Source organism: Coregonus clupeaformis, chromosome 8 (assembly GCF_020615455.1).
Source record: "Coregonus clupeaformis isolate EN_2021a chromosome 8, ASM2061545v1, whole genome shotgun sequence".
NCBI lineage: Eukaryota > Metazoa > Chordata > Actinopteri > Salmoniformes > Salmonidae > Coregonus > Coregonus clupeaformis.
The window spans coordinates 4,284,379-4,306,007 of NC_059199.1; the positions used below are offsets into that span (position 1 = coordinate 4,284,379).

The following is a 21,629-nucleotide window of genomic DNA, read 5'->3' on the forward strand; positions in this document are numbered from 1 at the left end:
TAGGCATCGTGGGCTGTTGTGGGTAGTTATTGTAGGTTAGCTTTGTTTTCGGCGGTGCCGGTGTAGCACGAAGCTAGCTAGCTAGCCGTTTTTTCGAACAGAGTCAACACAGTAGCCATTGTGTGCTGTACTGTGGCAGCTAAATACAATTTATTTGCGCTAGCTAGCCAACGTTTAATTATTGCTGCGTTATGAAAGGAACTAGACACGGACACGAATTATCTGTTTAGTGTGTTAACACACTATTGGTGGTTTGTTGTGACCAAGTGTTGGTGCTAAACTGTGTGTTATTGGATGCTAGCATGTTAGTTAGCTATGGTGTCATAGTTAGCTAGCTGAATAAAGTGGGTTGAGTCTATTCCTTGAAACATTGAACCGCTGTGGTTCACAACAATTCTGATTTCTAAAGGTGGAAGTTGGGAGAGTTTTTGTTCGGGTGGTTCAGTGAAACAATTATAGTTTCTGAGGTAGAAGTTTTGGTGAGGGAGGCCCTGCTCTCTCCTCTCCCAGATGTTTAGTTCATTTCATTCCGATCTCCTCTGCATTATTGTAGCCATTTGCTACAGCCTGTCAACTATGCCTCTGCCTATCCCTGTTCTCTCCTCTCTGCACAGGCTACACAAACGCCTCACACCGCGTGGCTGTTGCCTCTCTAACCTGGTGGTCCCTGCACGCACCCCACACCTGGAGTTCCAGGTCTCAGGCAGCCTCTGGAACTGCCGTTCTGCTGCCAACAAAGCTGACTTCATCCCAGCCTATGCTAACCTCCAGTCCCTCGACTTCCTGGCGCTGACGGAAACATGGATTACCACTGAAAACACTGCTACTCCTACTGATCTCTCCTCGTCTGACCATGTGTTCTCGCATACCCCGAGAGCATCTGGTCAGAGGGGTGGTGGCACAGGAATCCTCATCTCTCCCAAGTGGACATTCTAAATTTTTCCCCTAACCCATCTGTCTATCTCCTCATTTGAATTCCATGCTGTCACAGTCACTAGCCCATTTAAGCTTAATATCCTTGTCATCTATCGCCCTCCAGGTTCCCTTGGAGAGTTCATCAATGAGCTTGACGCCTTGATAAGTTCCTTTCCTGAGGATGGCTCACCCCTCACAGTTTTGGGGGATTTCAACCTCCCTACGTCCACATTTGACTCATTTCTCTCTGCCTCCTTCTTTCCACTCCTCTCCTCTTTTGACCTCACCCTCTCACCGTCCCCCTACTCACAAGGCAGGCAATACGCTTGACCTCATCTTTACTAGATGCTGCTCTTCTACTAATCTCACTGCAACTCCCCTCCAAGTCTCCGACCACTACTTTGTTTCCTTTTCTCTCTCGCTCTCCTCCAACACTACTCACTCTGCCCCTACACAGATGGTAATGCGCCGCCGCAACCTTCGCTCTCTCTCTCCCACTACTCTCTCCTCTTCCATCCTATCATCTCTTCCCTCTGCTCAATCCTTCTCCCTCCAATCTCCTGATTCTGCCTCCTCAACCCTCCTCTCCTCCTTTCTGCATCCTTTGACTCTCTGTGTCCCCTATCCTCCCGGCCGGCTCGGTCCTCCCCTCCAGCTCCGTGGCTTGATGACTCATTGCGAGCTCACAGAACAGAGCTCCGGGCAGCGGAGCGGAAATGGAAGAAAACTAAACTCCCTGCCGACCTGGCATCTTTTCACTCCCTCCTCTCTACATTTTCTTCATCTGTTTCTGCTGCTAAGGCCACTTTCTACCACTTTAAATTCCAAGCATCTGCCTCTAACCCTAGGAAGCTCTTTGCCACATTTTCCTCCCTGCTGAATCCTCCCCCCCTCCTCTCTCTCTGTGGATGACTCTCGCCAACCACTTTGAAAAGAAGGTTGACGACATCCGATCCTCGTTTGTTAAGTCTAATGACACTGCTGGTCCTACTCACACTGCCCTACCCTATGCTTTGACTTCTTTCTCCCTCTCTCTCCAGATAAAATCCTGCGACTTGTGACTGCAGGCCGCCCAACAACCTGCCCGCTTGACCCCATCCCCTCCCTCTTCTCCAGACCATCTCCGGTGACCTTCTCCCCTACCTCACCTCGCTGATCAACTCATCCTTGACCGCTGGCCATGTCCCTTCCGTCTTCAAGAGAGCGAGAGTTGCACCCCTTCTCAAAAAACCAACACTCGATCCCACTGATGTCAACAACTACAGACCAGTATCCCTTCTTTTCTTTTCTTTCCAAAACTATTGAGCGTGCCGTCTTTAGCCAACTCTCTTGCTATCTCTCTCAGAATGACCTTCTTGATCCAAACCAGTCAGGTTTCAGGACTGGTCATTCAACTGAGACTGCTCTTCTCTGTGTCACGGAGGCTCTCCGCACTGCTAAAGCTAACTCTCTCTCTCTCTGCTCTTGTCCTTCTAGACCTGTCTGCTGCCTTTGATACTGTGAACCATCAGATCCTCCTCTCCACCCTCTCCGAGCTGGGCATCTCCGGCGCGGCTCACTCCTGGATTGCGTCCACCTGACCGGTCGCTCCTACCAAGTGGCGTGGCGAGAAGCTGTCTCCGCACCACGTGCTCTCACCACTGGTGTCCCCCAGGGCTCAGTTCTAGGCCCTCTCCTATTCTCCCTATACACCAAGTCACTTGGCTCTGTCATATCCTCACATGGCCTCTCCTATCATTGCTACGCTGACGATACACAACTAATCTTCTCCTTTCCCCCTTCTGATAACCAGGTGGCGAATCGCATCTCTGCATGTCTGGCCGACATATCAGTATGGATGACGGATCACCACCTCAAGCTGAACCCTGGCAAGAGGGAGCTGCTCTTCCTCCCGGGGAAGGACTGCACGTTCCATGATCTCGCCATCACGGTTGACAACTCCGTTGTGTCCTCCTCCCAGAGTGCGAAGAGCCTTGGCGTGACCCTGGACAACACCCTGTCGTTCTCCGCTAACATCAAGGCGGTGACCCGATCCTGCAGGTTCATGCTCTACAACATTCGGAGAGTACGACCCTGCCTTACACAGGAAGCGGCACAGGTCCTAATCCAGGCACTTGTCATCTCCCCGTCTGGATTACTGCAACTCGCTGTTGGCTGGCCTCCCTGCCTGTGCCATTAAACCCCCTACAACTCATCCAGAATGCCGCAGCCCGTCTGGTGTTCAACCTTCCCAAGTTCTCTCACGTCACCCCCTCCTCCGCACACTCCACTGGCTTCCAGTTGAAGCTTCGCATCCGTTACAAGACCATGGTGCTTGCCTATGGAGCAGTGAGGGGAACGGCACCTCCGTACCTTCGGGCTCTGATCAGTCCCTACACCCAAACGAGGGCATTGCGTTCATCCACCTCTGGCCTGCTGGCTCCCTTCCTCTGCGGAAGCATAGTTCCCGCTCAGCCCAGTCAAAACTGTTCGCTGCTCTGGCACCCCAATGGTGGAACAAGCTCCCTCACGACGCCAGGACAGCGGAGTCACTCACCACCTTCCGGAGACATTTGAAACCCCACCTCTTTAAGGAATACCTGGAATAGGATAAAGTAATCTTTCTACCCCCCCAAAAAAAAAAAAAAAAAAAAAAAGTGTAAAGTGGTTTTCCCACTGGCTATAGGGTGAATGCACCAATTTGTAAGTCGCTCTGGATAAGAGCGTCTGCTAAATGACGTAAATGTGCCCTTGAGCAAGGCACTTAACCCTAATTGCTCCTGTAAATCGCTCTGGATAAGAGCGTCTGCTAAATGACTAAAATGTAAATGTAAAATGTGTTCCATTCCTGCTGGGGCCATAATAATAATAATCTGTGTTCCATTCCTACTGGGGCCATAATAATAATAATCTGTGTTCCATTCCTACTGGGGCCATAATAATAATAATCTGTGTTCCATTCCTACTGGGGCCATTATAATAATAATCTGTGTTCCATTCCTACTGGGGCCATAATAATAATAATCTGTGTTCCATTCCTACTGGGGCCATAATAATAATAATCTGTGTTCCATTCCTGCTGGGGCCATAATAATAATAATTTGTGTTCCATTCCTACTGGGGCCATTATAATAATAATCTGTGTTCCATTCCTACTGGGGCCATTATAATAATAATCTGTGTTCCATTCCTACTGGGGCCATAATAATAATAATCTGTGTTCCATTCCTGCTGGGGCCATAATAATAATAATCTGTGTTCCATTCCTACTGGGGCCATTATAATAATAATCTGTGTTCCATTCCTACTGGGGCCATAATAATAATAATCTGTGTTCCATTCCTGCTGGGGCCATAATAATAATAATCTGTGTTCCATTCCTACTGGGGCCATAATAATAATAATCTGTGTTCCATTCCTACTGGGGCCATAATAATAATAATCTGTGTTCCATTCCTACTGGGGCCATAATAATAATAATCTGTGTTCCATTCCTACTGGGGCCATAATAATAATAATCTGTGTTCCATTCCTACTGGGGCCATAATAATAATAATCTGTGTTCCATTCCTACTGGGGCCATAATAATAATAATCTGTGTTCCATTCCTACTGGGGCCATAATAATAATAATCTGTGTTCCATTCCTGCTGGGGCCATAATAATAATAATCTGTGTTCCATTCCTGCTGGGGCCATTATAATAATAATCTGTGTTCCATTTCTACTGGGGCCATAATAATAATAATCTGTGTTCCATTCCTGCTGGGGCCATAATCCTTTGAGGAAATAGCAAGCATTTTTTAAAATGTTGTTTGAGATACAAGTTTGAGGTACGAAGTGTTTTTATCAAATGGCATCATTTGCTAAATCTCCTAAATGGCTGTATATTCCATATTCTATGTATACTGTATATTCCATATTCTATATATACTGTATATTATTCCATATTCTATATATACTGTATATTCCATATTATATATATACTGTATATTCCATATTCTATATATACTGTATATTCCATATTCTATATATACTGTATATTCCATATTCTATATATACTGTATATTATTCCATATTCTATATATACTGTATATTATTCCATATTCTATATATACTGTATATTATTCCATATTCTATATATACTGTATATTCCATATTCTATATATACTGTATATTCCATATTCTATATATACTGTATATTATTCCATATTCTATATATACTGTATATTCCATATTCTATATATACTGTATATTCCATATTCTATATATACTGTATATTCCATATTCTATATATACTGTATATTCCATATTCTATATATACTGTATATTCCATATTCTATATATACTGTATATTCCATATTCTATATATACTGTATATTCCATATTCCTTATATACTGTGCATTCGGAAAGTATTCAGACCCCTTCCCTTTTTCCACATTTTGTTATGTTACAGCCTTATTCTAAAATTGATTAAATAAAACATTTCCTCCTCAGTCTACACACGATACCCCATAATGACAGTGAAAACAAAGCAAATGTATTAAAAATAAAAAACAGAAATACTTATATACATAAGTATTCAGACCCTTTGCTAGGAGACTCGAAATTGAGCCCAGGTGCATCCTGTTTCCATTGATCATCCTTGAGATGTTTCTACAACTTGATTGGAGTCCACCTGTGGTAAATTCAAATGATTGGACATGATTTGGAAAGGCACACACCTGTCTATATAAGGTTCCACAGTTGACAGTGCATGTCAGAGCAAAAAACCAAGCCATGAGGTTGAAGGAATTGTCCGTAGAGCTCCGAGACAGGATTGTGTTGAGGCACAGATCTGGGGAAAGGTACCAAAACATTTCTGCAGCATTGAAGGTCCCCAAGAGCACAGTGGCCTCCATCATTCTTAAATGGAAGAAGTTTTTAATCAACAAGACTAGAGCTGGCCGCCCGGCCAAACTGAGCAATCGGGGGAGAAGGGCCTTGGTCAGGGAGGTGACCAAGAACCCGATGGTCACTCTGACAGAGCAGAGTTCCTCTGTGGAGATGGGAGAACCTTCCAGAAGGACAACCATCTCCGCAGCTCTCCACCAATCAAGCCTTTATGGTAGATTGACCAGACGGAAGCCACTCCTCAGTAAAAGGCACATGACAACCCGCTTGGAGTTTGCCAAAAGGCACCTAAAGACTCTCAGACCATGACAAGATTCTCTGGTCTGAAGAAACCAAGATTGAACTCTTTGGCCTGAATGCCAAGCGTCACGCTTGGAGGAAACCTGGCACCATCCCTACGGTGAAGCATGGTGGTGGCAGCATCATGATGTGGGGATGTTTTTCAGCAGCAGTCACTGGGAGACTAGTCAGAATCAAGGGAAAGATGAACGGAGCAAAGTACAGAGAGATCCTTGATGAAAAATTGCTCCAGAGCTCTCAGGACCTCAGACTGGGGTGAAGGTTCACCATCCAACAGGACACGACCCTAAGCACACAGCCAAGACAACGCAGGAGTGGCTTCAGGACAAGTTTCTGAATGTCCTTGAGTGGCCCAGCAAGAGTCTGGACTTGAACCCGATCGAACATCTCTGGAGAGACCTGAAAATAGCTGTGCAGCGACGCTCCCCATCCAACCTGACAGAGCTTGAGAGGATCGGCAGAGAAGAATGGGAGAAACTCCCCAAATACAGGTGTGCCAAGCTTGTAGCGTCAAACCCAAGAAGACTCGAGGCTGTAATCGCTGCCAAAGGTGCTTCAACAAAGTACTAAGTAAACGGTCTGAATACTTATGTAAATGTAATATTTCCGTTTTTTTTGTTGCTAAAATGTCAAAAAAACTGTTTTTGCTTTGTCATTATGGGGTATTGTGTGCAGATTGATGAGGGGGAAAAAAAAAATTTAATCAATTTTAGGATAAGGCTGTAACATAACAAAATGTGGAAAAAGTCAAGCGGTCTGAATACTTTCCGAATGCACTGCACATATCATTAAGAAAAACTTGAGTCAAAACAGTGCCATTCTTCATGTTCATGTATGTCAGAGGAGGTTGAAACATATACAGCACCTACCAAGTAAAGGAGGGAAGGGGGGGAGTGTGGGGAGTTGGATCAGTCCGACCAGTTTGCCTCCACACACAGCACAGAGAAACAAGATGATGATGCCGAACAGATTCCCCCCTGGATAACACTCCTTCTCAGTGATGGACCAGACAACCCCGAACAACAACGCTCCTAGACACACTAGGTAGAGGGAGGGAGACACACAAAGGGTTAACACACACACACACACACACACACACACACACACACACACACATTTCAGATCTGTGATGGTCATATCTTCACCATCATCATCTTCTTCATCATCGACAATAGTAATGAGATATCCCAGTAGTCCTGATGGAGCATTTAAACAGTGACATTACCTGTAGTGATGAGATATGCCAGTAGTCCAGATGGAGCCTTTAAACAGTGACATTACCTGTAGTGATGAGATATGCCAGTAGTCCTGATGGAGCATTTAAACAGTGACATTACCTGTAGTGATGAGATATGCCAGTAGTCCAGATGGAGCCTTTAAACAGTGACATTACCTGTAGTGATGAGATATATCAGTAGTCCAGATGGAGCCTTTAAACAGTGACATTACCTGTAGTGATGAGATATGCCAGTAGTCCAGATGGAGCATTTAAACAGTGACATTACCTGTAGTGATGAGATATGCCAGTAGTCCAGATGGAGCCTTTAAACAGTGACATTACCTGTAGTGATGAGATATGCCAGTAGTCCAGATGGAGCCTTTAAACAGTGACATTACCTGTAGTGATGAGATATGCCAGTAGTCCAGATGGAGCATTTAAACAGTGACATTACCTGTAGTGATGAGATATGCCAGTAGTCCAGATGGAGCATTTAAACAGTGACATTACCTGTAGTGATGAGATATGCCAGTAGTCCAGATGGAGCATTTAAACAGTGACATTACCTGTAGTGATGAGATATGCCAGTAGTCCAGATGGAGCATTTAAACAGTGACATTACCTGTAGTGATGAGATATGCCAGTAGTCCAGATGGAGCATTTAAACAGTGACATTACCTGTAGTGATGAGATATGCCAGTAGTCCAGATGGAGCATTTAAACAGTGACATTACCTGTAGTGATGAGATATGCCAGTAGTCCAGATGGAGCATTTAAACAGTGACATTACCTGTAGTGATGAGATATGCCAGTAGTCCAGATGGAGCCTTTAAACAGTGACATTACCTGTAGTGATGAGATATGCCAGTAGTCCAGATGGAGCCTTTAAACAGTGACATTACCTGTAGTGATGAGATATGCCAGTAGTCCAGATGGAGCCTTTAAACAGTGACATTACCTGTAGTGATGAGATATGCCAGTAGTCCAGATGGAGCCTTTAAACAGTGACATTACCTGTAGTGATGAGATATGCCAGTAGTCCTGACAGAGCATTTAAACAGTGACATTACCTGTAGTGATGAGATATGCCAGTAGTCCAGATGGAGCCTTTAAACAGTGACATTACCTGTAGTGATGAGATATGCCAGTAGTCCAGATGGAGCCTTTAAACAGTGACATTACCTGTAGTGATGAGATATGCCAGTAGTCCAGATGGAGCCTTTAAACAGTGACATTACCTGTAGTGATGAGATATGCCAGTAGTCCAGATGGAGCCTTTAAACAGTGACATTACCTGTAGTGATGAGATATGCCAGTAGTCCAGATGGAGCCTTTAAACAGTGACATTACCTGTAGTGATGAGATATGCCAGTAGTCCAGATGGAGCCTTTAAACAGTGACATTACCTGTAGTGATGAGATATGCCAGTAGTCCAGATGGAGCCTTTAAACAGTGTTTCAGTGGGGCGATCCGGAAGGGGGTGGAGTTTGAAACTATCCCTGTGATGTCATTAGACTGCGTCTCCTCTCCCATGGTGCACTGGGCATCCACCACGACCACAGCCTAGGGGTGTCAGAGAGTTCATCGTTTTTGTGTGTTCCAAATGGCATCCTATTTCCTTTATAGTGACTAGGTAGTGCACTATGAAGGGAGGGTCTAGTGACTAGGTAGTGCACTATGAAGGGCCTAGTGACTAGGTAGTGCACTATGAAGGGAGGGCCTAGTGACTAGGTAGTGCACTATGAAGGGAGGGCCTAGTGACTAGGTAGTGCACTATGAAGGGAGGGTCTAGTGACTAGGTAGTGCACTATGAAGGGAGGGCCTAGTGACTAGGTAGTGCACTATGAAGGGAGGGCCTAGTGACTAGGTAGTGCACTATGAAGGGAGGGCCTAGTGACTAGGTAGTGCACTATGAAGGGAGGGGCCTAGTGACTAGGTAGTGCACTATGAAGGGAGGGCCTAGTGACTAGGTAGTGCACTATGAAGGGGCCTAGTGACTAGGTAGTGCACTATGAAGGGAGGGCCTAGTGACTAGGTAGTGCACTATGAAGGGAGGGCCCTAGTGACTAGGTAGTGCACTATGAAGGGAGGGCCTAGTGACTAGGTAGTGCACTATGAAGGGAGGGCCTAGTGACTAGGTAGTGCGCTATGAAGGGAGGGCCTAGTGACTAGGTAGTGCACTATGAAGGGAGGGCCTAGTGACTAGGTAGTGCACTATGAAGGGAGGGCCTAGTGACTAGGTAGTGCACTATGAAGGGAGGGCCTAGTGACTAGGTAGTGCACTATGAAGGGAGGGCCTAGTGACTAGGGTAGTGCACTATGAAGGGAGGGCCTAGTGACTAGGTAGTGCACTATGAAGGGAGGGCCTAGTGACTAGGTAGTGCACTATGAAGGGAGGGCCTAGTGACTAGGTAGTGCACTATGAAGGGAGGGCCTAGTGACTAGGTAGTGCACTATGAAGGGAGGGCCTAGTGACTAGGTAGTGCACTATGAAGGGAGGGCCTAGTGACTAGGTAGTGCACTATGAAGGGCCTAGTGACTAGGTAGTGCACTATGAAGGGAGGGCCTAGTGACTAGGTAGTGCACTATGAAGGGGAGGGCCTAGTGACTAGGTAGTGCACTATGAAGGGAGGGCCTAGTGACTAGGTAGTGCACTATGAAGGGAGGGCCCTAGTGACTAGGTAGTGCACTATGAAGGGAGGGCCTAGTGACTAGGTAGTGCACTATGAAGGGAGGGCCTAGTGACTAGGTAGTGCACTATGAAGGGGAGGGCCTAGTGACTAGGTAGTGCACTATGAAGGGAGGGCCTAGTGACTAGGTAGTGCACTATGAAGGGAGGGCCTAGTGACTAGGTAGTGCACTATGAAGGGAGGGCCTAGTGACTAGGTAGTGCACTATGAAGGGAGGGCCTAGTGACTAGGTAGTGCACTATGAAGGGAGGGCCTAGTGACTAGGTAGTGCACTATGAAGGGAGGGCCTAGTGACTAGGTAGTGCACTATGAAGGGAGGGCCTAGTGACTAGGTAGTGCGCTATGAAGGGAGGGCCTAGTGACTAGGTAGTGCACTATGAAGGGAGGGCCTAGTGACTAGGTAGTGCACTATGAAGGGAGGGCCTAGTGACTAGGTAGTGCGTTATGAAGGGAGGGCCTAGTGACTAGGTAGTGCACTATGAAGGGAGGGCCTAGTGACTAGGTAGTGCACTATGAAGGGAGGGCCTAGTGACTAGGTAGTGCACTATGAAGGGAGGGCCTAGTGACTAGGTAGTGCGCTATGAAGGGAGGGCCTAGTGACTAGGTAGTGCACTATGAAGGAAGGGCCTAGTGACTAGGTAGTGCACTATGAAGGGAGGGCCTAGTGACTAGGTAGTGCACTATGAAGGGAGGGCCTAGTGACTAGGTAGTGCACTATGAAGGGAGGGCCTAGTGACTAGGTAGTGCACTATGAAGGGAGGGCCTAGTGACTAGGTAGTGCACTATGAAGGGAGGGCCTAGTGACTAGGTAGTGCACTATGAAGGGAGGGCCTAGTGACTAGGTAGTGCACTATGAAGGGCCTAGTGACTAGGTAGTGCACTATGAAGGGAGGGCCTAGTGACTAGGTAGTGCACTATGAAGGGAGGGCCTAGTGACTAGGTAGTGCACTATGAAGGGAGGGCCTAGTGACTAGGTAGTGCACTATGAAGGGAGGGCCTAGTGACTAGGTAGTGCACTATGAAGGGAGTAGGGTGCCATTTGGGATGTACGTTTAGACACTGTTTTAAGGTCAGTTTGGTAAACAGTTCTACACCTGGTGCTGCTCAGTATTATAATGCATCTGTATGGTTCTGAACATTTGATTCTGGTTCTGAACAGATTCTGAACAGTTGGTTCTGGTAAATGAACAGGTTCTGAACAATTGGTTCTGGTACTCCCTGAATATGACTGAAGAATACATTAAAGTTAAACGTGTTACATAACTGAACCAGAGCTGAGTAACTCCATGTATATGACTGAAGAATACTTTAAAGCAAAACCTGTTACATAACTAGATCTGACCTAAGTATCTCCCTGTATATGACTGAAGAATACTTTAAACCTGTTAATTAAAATTGATTTTTGGGGGGTTTGTATCATTTGATTTACACAACATGCCTACCACTTTGAAGATGCAACATATTTTTTATTGGGAAACAAACAAGAAATAAGACAAAAAAACCTGAAAACTTGAGCGTGCATAACTATTCACCCCCCCCCCAAAGTCAATACTTTGTAGAGCCACCCTTTGCAGCAATTACAGCTGCAAGTCTCTTGGGGTATGTCTCTATAAGCTTGGCACATCTAGCCACTGGGATTTTTGCCCATTCTTCAAGGCAAAACTGCTCCAGCTCCTTCAAGTTGGATGGGTTCCACTGGTGTACAGCAATCTTTAAGTCATACCACAGATTCTCAATTGGATTGCGGTCTGGGCTTTGACTAGGCCATTCAAATACATTTTTATGTTTCCCCTTAAACCACTCGAGTGTTGCTTTAGCAGTATGCTTAGGGTCATTGTCCTGCTGGAAGGTGAACCTCCGTCTCAGTCTCAAATCTCTGGAAGACTGAAACAGGTTCCCCTCAAGAATTTCCCTGTATTTAGCAGCATCCATCATTCCTTCAATTCTGACCAGTTTCCCAGTCCCTGCTGATGAACAACATCCCCACAGCATGATGCTGCCACCACCATGCTTCACTGTGGGGATGGTGTTCTCGGGGTGATGAGAGGTGTTGGGTTTGCGCCAGACATAGCGTTTTCCTTGATGGGCAAAAAGCTCAATTTTGGTCTCATCTGACCAGAGTACCTTCTTCCATATGTTTGGGGAGTCTCCCACATGCCTTTTGGCGAACACCAAATGTGTTTGCTTATTTTTTTCTTTAAGCAATGTCTTTTTTCTGGCCATTCTTCCGTAAATCCCAGCTCTGTGGAGTGTTTGGCTTAAAGTGGTCCTATGGACAGATACTCCAATCTCCGCTGTGGAGCTTTGCAGCTCCTTCAGGGTTATCTTTGGTCTCTTTGTTGCCTCTCTGATTAATGCCCTCCTTGCCTGGTCCGTGAGTTTTGGTGGGCGGCCCTCTCTTGGCAGGTTTGTCATGGTGTTTTAATAATGGATTTAATGGTGCTCCGTGGGATGTTCAAAGTTTCGGATATTTCTTTATAACCCAACCCTGATCTGTACTTCTCCACAACTTTGTCCCTGACCTGTTTGGAGAGCTCCTTGGTCTTCATGGTGCCGCTTGCTTGGTGGTGCCCCTTGCTTAGTGGTGTTGCAGACTCTGGGGCCTTTCAGAACAGGTGCATATATACTGAGATCATGTGACAGATCATGTGACACTTAGATTGCACACAGGTGGACTTAATTTAACTAATTATGTGACTGCTGAAGGTAATTGGTCGCACCAGATCTTATTTAGGGGATTCATAGCAAAGGGGGTGAATACATATGCACGCACCACTTTTCAGTTATTTCGAGTTTTTTGAAATAAGTTATTTTAATTTGGACTCTTTTGTGTATGTCCATTACATGAAATAAAAATCAAAATCAATTTCAAATTACAGGTTGTAATGCAACAAAATTGGAAAAACGCCAAGGGGGATGATTACATTTGCAAGGCACTGTATATGACTGAAGATCACTTCAAACCTGTTATATAACTGAACAGTAGCTGAGTAACTCCCTGTACATGACTGAAGAATACTTTAAATCTGTTACATAACTGAACCAGGGCTGAGTAACTCCCTGTACAAGACTGTGTAGGCTAGGTCCTCTGGTCCAGAGCTGAGTAACTCCAGGTTTATGACTGAAGATTACTTCCTGCACCTTCGTCGCTGGGGGTGCCTGTGTCTGCGGCCACAGTGCCTACTACTATGATTTCGAAGTCGAAGTCGGCAACCTTCCGTCCCTGCTCTGGATCGAACGGGGCTTCTCTATTTGTCGGAGGCCTGCATCCTGTGAAGCGTGGGAGTGGGCGAATTTCCTCATCCTTCTCGCCAGCCGTGATTTTGGGCAGCTCCATGGTAAGAAATGTGACCGTTCCTGGTGCAACAACAATTTCATATCCCGGAGCTCGAGTAAATGACATTACTAAGCTGCTCCCGAATGTACTACGTCAGGACATGGAAATGGATTCTATCGTAGTCCATGTGGGTTTTAATGACATTATGAAGGGCAGCTCTGAACAGCTGAAACTGGATTTTAAATAACTGATTGACTCTCTGCTAGACACTAACAAAAGACCCATCATATCTGGTCCTGTGCCCTCTCTGAATCGTGGCATTGAACGCTTTAGCAGGATTCTTGCTCTTCACAACTGGCTACGTGATTATTGCAGCTCAATGGGTATAACTTTTGTTGACAATTTCAATACCTTTTGGAAAGAAAACACGTTTTATAAGGAGGATGGGATCCACCCAAATCATTTGGGTTCCTGGATCCTTTCACAGCATTATAAGGCTGCGTTGAGACAATGACTTAGCAATGACCCAAGCCCAGCTCAGCTAATCCCTACCATTGTGACGCAGAGTTGTCAAAATGCTTCAGCAAATGTACATTGCAACAGGGGCGTCGGTAGACACAATATAAGTAACCTAATTTATGTCCCTCTAACTGCCCTGAATGCCTCTGCTGATCCTACAGCTATTGTATGCAGTAATCATGTGCCTATGAACCAAAGTAATACTGTTAGCACTGAGGTGGTGTGCCCGAGGAGGAAGGCCACTGTGTGCAGCTCACCCTGCACTAACATAAATAACATGAGAATATCTACTGCCGCTAAGCTTCCTAGTAAAGCAATAAAAACAAGTAAGCATCCCAGAAGAAAACTGCTCAAAATAGCCCACGTTAACATATGTAGCTTAAGAAACAAGGTTCATGAAATCAATAATTTGCTAGTAACAGATGACATTCATATTCTGACAATCTCTGAAACTCACTGAGATAATACCTTTGAGGATACAGTGGAAGCAATACAAGGTTATAACATTTACAGAAAATATAGAAATGCCAATGGTGGAGGTGTTGCTGTTTATTTACAGAATCACATTCCTGTGAAGATTAGAGAGGATCCCATGTTAAATACTGTTGAAGTGATATGGCTACAGGTTCATCTGCCTCACCTAAAGCCCATTCTGGTGGGAAGCTGCTATAGACCACCAAGTGCTAACAGTCAGTATCTGGATAATATGTGTGAAATGCTTGATAATGTATGTGATATCAATAGAGAGGCATACTTTCTGGGTGATTTAAATATTGACTGGCTTTCATCAGGCTGCCCACTCAAGTGAAAGCTTCAAACTGTAACCAGTGCATGCAACCTGGTTCAGGTTATCAGTCAACCTACCAGGGTAGTTACAAACAGTACAGGAATTAAATGTATTGATCATATCTTTACTAATGCTGCAGAGATTTGTTTGAAAGCAGTATCCAAATCCATTGGATGTAGTGATGTCACGATCGTCGTAATGAGTGGACCAAGGCGCAGCGTGAAATGCGTACATCTTTTATTGAGTACTATTAACAATAACAAAACAACGAAACGTGAAGTCCTCGGTCATAAACACAAACCTACACGGAACAAGATCCCACAAAAGACAAGTGCACAACAGGCTGCCTAAGTATGGTTCCCAATCAGAGACAACGATCCACAGCTGTCTCTAATTGGGAACCACCCCGGCCAACATAGAAACACATAAACTAGAACAAGAACATAGAAAACGAAACATAGAACCTAACACCCAGAAACTAACACATAGAAACTAACACCCTGGCTCAACATATAAAAGTCCCCAGAGCCAGGGTGTGACAGTACCCCACCCAAAGGCGCGCGGACTGCGACCGCGCCAACTAAACCCAACAGGGGAGGGGCCGGGTGGGCATTCCGCCTCGGAGGCAGATCCGGCTCCGGGCGTGACCACCACCCTCTAACTAACCCCCCGTAGCGCCCCTGGTCTGGTCCCGCTGGCTGGAGCTGGACTGGACATCGGTGGAGCGGATTGCTTAGGCTCCGGTGTGGAGCAGCTGACCGGTACCTGACCAGGCACCGGTGACCCAGGCACGGGCTGTGCCGGACTGACGACGCACACCACAGGCTTGGTGCGGGGAGCAGGAATGGGCCGGACCGGGCTGACGACGCGCACCACTGGCTTGGTGCGGGGAGCAGGAACGGGCCGGACCGGGCTGACGACACGCACCACTGGCTTGGTGCAGGGAGCAGGAACAGGCCGGGCCGGGCTGGCGACGCGCACCACAGCCTTGGTGCAAGGGGCAGGAACAGGCCGGGCCGGGCTGGCGACGCGCACCACAGGCTTGGTGAGAGGGGCAGGAACAGGCCGGTCCGGGCTGGCGACGCGCATCACAGGCTTGGTGCGAGGGACAGGAACAGGCCGGACCGGACTGGTAACACACCCCAGTACCTCTCGCCGTGCCTCTACACTCTCCTTCCCTCTAATGACCAATGGCCCCCGTAACCTGGTGGCCTTCTCTCCTTGTCCACAAACTTGCCCTTTATCTGCCTCCAGCAGCCCCGTCGTCCATGCCGTGTGCCCCCCCGAAAAAAAATTATTGGGGGTGCCTCTCGCCTGTCCGACGACGACCCGGTTGGTGCCGCTTCTCCTCTCCTGCCTGGGTCTCCCCATTCATCGCCCTCCGGTAACGGACGGCCTCCTCCTCCGTGATCTGCCCCCAACCGAGGAGGACATCTACCAACGTTACCTCCGGCGTTTGCTCCTGGACACGCTGCTTGGTCCTGTATTGGTGGGATCTTCTGTCACGATCGTCGTAATGAGTGGACCAAGGCGCAGCGTGAAATGCGTACATATTTTATTGAGTACTACTAACAATAACAAAACAACAAAACGAAAAGTGAAGTCCTCGGTCATAAACACAAACCTACACGGAACAAGATCCCACAAAGGACAAGTGCACAACAGGCTGTCTAAGTATGGTTCCCAATCAGAGACAACGAGCCACAGCTGTCTCTAATTGGGAACCACCCCGGCCAACATAGAAACACATAAACTAGAACAAGAACATAGAAAACGAAACATAGAACCTAACACCCAGAAACTAACACATAGAAACTAACACCCTGGCTCAACATATAAAAGTCCCCAGAGCCAGGGCGTGACAAGTGATCACAATATAGTAGCCATATCTAGGAAAACGTTCAACGTTCAAAAGTTCCAAAGGCTGGACCTAATATTGTGTATAAGAGGTCATACAATACGTTTTGTAGTGATTCCTATGTTGTTGATGTAAATAATATTTGTTGGTCCGTGGTGTGTAATGAGGGGCAAATAGACACTGCACTTGACACATTTATGAAATTGCTTATTCCAGTTACTAATAAACATGCACCCATTAAGAAAATAACTGTAAAAACTGTTAAATCCCCTTGGATTGATACTGTAAGGAATTGAAAAATTGTATGGTTGAGAGGGATGAGGCAAAAGGAATGGCAAATAAGTCTGGCTGCACAACCGATTGGCAAACGTACTGCAATTTGAGAAATCATGTGACTAAACTGAATAAAAAGAAGAAGAAACTACCCTATGAAACAAAGATAAATGACATAAAGAATGGTAGTAAAAAGCTTTGGAGCACCTTAAATGACATTTTGGGAAAAAGGCAAACTCAGCTCCATCATTCATTGAATCAGATGGCTCATTCATCACAAAACCAACTGATATTGCCAACTACTTTAATAATTTTTTCATTGGCAAAATTAGCAAACTTAGGCATGACATGCCAGCAACAAATGCTGACACTACACATCCAAGTATATCTGACCAAATTATGAAAGACATGCATTGTAATTTTGAATTCCGTAAAGTGAGTGTGGAAGAGGTGAAAAAAGTATTGTTGTCTATTAACAATGACAAGCCACCAGGGTCTGATAACTTGGATGGAAAATTGCTGAGGATAATAGCGAATGATATTGCCACTCCTATTTGCCATATTTTCAATTTAAGCCTACTAGAAAGTGTGTGCCCCAAGGCTTGGAGGGAAGCAAAAGTCATTCCCCTACCTAAGAATAGTAAAGCCCCCTTTACTGGCTCAAATAGCCGACCAATTAGCCTGTTACCAACCCTTACAGTAAACAAATTGACAACAAACTTTCAGCATGCTTATAGGGAAGGACATTCAACAAGCACAGCACTTACACAAATGACTGATGATTGGTTGAGAGAAATTGACGATAAAAAGATTGTGGGGGCTGTTTTGTTAGACTTCAGTGAGGCTTTTGACGTGATCAATCATAGTCTGCTGATGGAAAAACATATGTGTTATGGCTTTACACCCCCTGCTATAATGTGGATAAAGAGTTACTTGTCTAACAGAACACAGAGGATGTTATTTAATGAAAACCTCTCCAACATAATCCAGGTAGAATCAGGAATTCCCCAGGGCAGCTGTCTAGGCCCATTTCTTTTTTCAATCTTTACTAACGACATGCCACTGGCTTTGAGTAAAGCCAGTGTGTCTATGTATGTGGATGACTCAACACTATACACGTCAGCTACTACAGAGAGTGAAATCACACCAACACTTAACAAAGAACTGCAGTTAGTTTCAGAGTGGGTGGCAAGGAATAAGTTAGTCCTAAATATTTCCAAAACTAAAAGCATTGTATTTGGGTCAAATCATTCACTAAACTCTAAACCTCAACTACATCTCGTAATGAATAATGTGGAAATTGAGCAAGTTGAGGAGACTAAACTGCTTGGGGTAACCCTGGATTGTAAACTGTCATGGTCAAAGCATATTGGTACAACAGTAGCTAAGATGTGGAGAAATATGTCCATAATTAAGCGCCTTCTTAACAACACTATCAACAAAGCAGGTCCTACAGGCCCTAGTTTTGTTGCACCTAGACTACTGTTCAGTCGTGTGGTCAGGTGCCACAAGAAGGGACTTGGGAAAATTACAGTTGTCTCAGAACAGGGCACGGCTGGCTCTTAAAAGTATACGGAGAGCTAACATTAATGACATGCATGTAAATCTCTCCTGGCTCAAAATGGAGGAGAGGCAAACACACAGGCACACACACAGCATTTGCAAACACATGCTAACACACGCACTCTACACACACACATTTTAATATTGTTATTTTGCTGTATTATTGATGTTGTATTGTAAATATGTTATGGTAGAGTAGTGTCTAATAAGGTGTTGTGTTATGGATTGTTTTATTGTATGTAAATTGTGTTTGGACCCCAGGAAGAGTAGCTGCTGCCTTGGCAACCTAATGGGGATCCGTAATAAACCCCAGGAAGAGTAGCTGCTGCCTTGGCAACCTAATGGGGATCCGTAATAAATACAAATACTTTAAAGCTGTTACATAACTGAACCAGAGCTGAGTAACTCCCTGTACATGACTGAATAATACTTTAAACCTGTTACATAACTGAACCAGAGCTGGATAACTGAACCAGAGCTGGATAACTGAACCAGAGCTGGATAACTGAACCAGAGCTGGATAACTGAACCAGAGCTGGATAACTCCCTGTATAAGACTGTGTAGGCTAGGTCCTCTGGTACAGTGGTTTTTAAACCTCTCATCAGGGAATGTAACATGTATGTGGAGTAAAAGGTATTTAACAGGTTGTAAACCTCTTCTCAGGGACCCCCAGACGTTTCATAATTTTGTTTTACGCCTGAAGTCAGGCGTAGCTCAACTGACATATATTATTACTGATACAATTGATAATCTATATTATTATTAGCTGACAAGTTGAATCATGTTTGCTAGCTGTGCACTAATTCAAAAACACATGGTCTTGTACACAGACAGACAGACAGACAGACAGACAGACAGACAGACAGACAGACAATTGGATGGATGAATAGACAGACAGACAGACAATTGGATGGACAGACAGACAGACAGACAGACAATTGGACAGACAATTGGACAGACAGACAGACAATTGGACAGACAATTGGACAGACAGACAGACAATTGGACAGACAGACAGACAATTGGACGGACAGACAGACAATTGGATGGACAGACAGACAGACAGACAGACAGACAGACAGACAGACAGACAGACAGATAGACAGATAGACAGATAGATAGATAGATAGATAGATAGATAGATATTTAGATAGATAGATAGATAGATAGATATTTAGTTATATATATAGATATATAGACATGTTCAGTACCTCAGTGTCTGTATGTTGTTCTCCATCCTCCTCCATCCGAGAGTAGCGCTTACTCTCAAATTCCATCTCTGATGCACACACAGGTGTGATAACACAGACACACTGACTGTTTGATCAAAAATACACACTCACACACAACGACTGATCTGAGAGAGACTATGGAACAACAACAGCAGACTGTGCCTGCTCATGCACTCACATGAGAGTGACTGTGTGTGTGTGTGTGTGTGTGTGTGTGTGTGTGTGTGTGTGTGTGTGTGTGTGTTAGCCAGTCAGCCACATGTCGTCCATGTCATTTAGGTTCAACCAGGTGACCAAAACAATACTGACAATAACACTGTTATTACACTGTAGAGCCTTGTAACAGTATAATCATCTAATCAGGTGCACACACACACACACACACACACACACACACACACACACACACACACACACACACACACACACACACAGAGAGGGAGAAAGACATTTATTTATTTTTTATTTAACCTTTATTTAACCAGGTAAGCCAGTTGAGAACAAGTTCTCATTTACAACTGCGACCTGGCCAAGATAAAGCAAAGCAGTGCGATAAAAACAACAACACAGAGTTACATATGGGGTAAAACAAAACAAAGTCAAAAATACAACAGAAATAAATATATATACAGTGTGTGCAAATGTAGCAAAATAAATAACAATATGGGGATGAGGTAGTTGTGTGGGCTAATTTCAGATGGGCTGTGTACAGGTGCAGTGATCGGTAAGCTGCTCTGACAACTGATGCTTAAAGTTAGTGAGGGAGATAAGAGTCTCCAGCTTCAGAGATTTTTGCAGTTCGTTCCAGTCATTGGCAGCAGAGAACTGGAAGGAATGGTGGCCAAAGGAGGTGTTGGCTTTGGGGATGACCAGTGAGATATACCTGCTGGAGCGCAGACTACGGGTGGGTGTTGCTATGGTGGCCAATGAGCTAAGATAAGGCAGGGATTTGCCTAGCAGTGATTTATAGATGACCTGGAGCCAGTGGGTTTGGCGATGAATATGTAGTGAGGGCCAGCCAACGACAGTGTACAGGTCACAATGGTGGGTAGTATATGGGGCTTTGGTGACAAAACGGATGGCACTGTGATAGACTACATCCAATTTGCTGAGTAGAGTGTTGGAGGCTATTTTGTAAATGACATCGCCGAAGTCAAGGATCGGTAGGATTGTCAGTTTTACGAGGGCATGTTTGGCAGCATGAGTGAAGGAGGCTTTGTTGCGAAATAGGAAGCCGATTCTAGATTTAACTTTGGATTGGAGATGCTTAATGTGAGTCTGGAAGGAGAGGTTACGGTCTAACCAGACACCTAGGTATTTGTAGTTGTCCACATACTCTAGGTCAGACCCATCGAGAGTAGTGATTCTAGTCGGTTGGGCGGGTGCAAGCAGCGTTCGATTGAAGAGCATGCATTTAGTTTTACTAGCGTTTAAGAGCAGTTGGAGGCTACGGAAGGAGTGTTGTATGGCATTGAAGCTCGTTTGGAGGTTTGTTAACACAGTGTCCAATGAAGGGCCAGATGTATACAAAATGGTGTCGTCCGCATAGAGGTGGATCCGAGCTTCACCAGCAGCAAGAGCGACATCATTGATATACACAGAGAATAGAGTCGGCCCGAGAATTGAACCCTGTGGCACCCCCATAGAGACGGCCAGAGGTCCAGACAACAGGCCCTCCGATTTGACACATTGAACTCTATCTGAGAAGTAGTTGGTGAACCAGGCGAGGCAGTCATTAGAGAAACCAAGGCTATTTAGTCTGCCGATAAGAATACGGTGGTTGACAGAGTTGAAAACCTTGGCCAGGTCGATGAAGACGGCTGCGCAGTACTGTCTATTATCGATTGCGGTTATAATATCGTTTAGGACCTTGAGCGTGGCTGAGGTGCACCCATGACCAGCTCGGAAACCGGATTGCATAGCGGAGAAGGTACGGTGGGATTGCATAGCGGAGAAGGTACGGTGGGATTGCATAGCGGAGAAGGTACGGTGGGATTGCATAGCGGAGAAGGTACGGTGGGATTGCATAGCGGAGAAGGTACGGTGGGATTGCATAGCGGAGAAGGTACGGTGGGATTGCATAGCGGAGAAGGTACGGTGGGATTGCATAGCGGAGAAGGTACG

General features: G+C 45.4%; 1 protein-coding gene across 1 annotated transcript in view; it reads right to left on the reverse strand.

Annotated features, from left to right (window-relative positions):
• The window catches only part of LOC121571010 (sodium/hydrogen exchanger 9B2-like), a 148,332-nt gene extending 141,314 nt beyond the window's left edge, over positions 1-7,018 (reverse strand). The window contains exon 1 of the mRNA XM_045221716.1: positions 6,956-7,018. The gene's annotated coding sequence lies outside the window, so the exon portion shown is untranslated. The remainder of the gene's footprint in view (positions 1-6,955) is intronic.
• Positions 7,019-21,629: the final 14,611 nt, after the last annotated feature.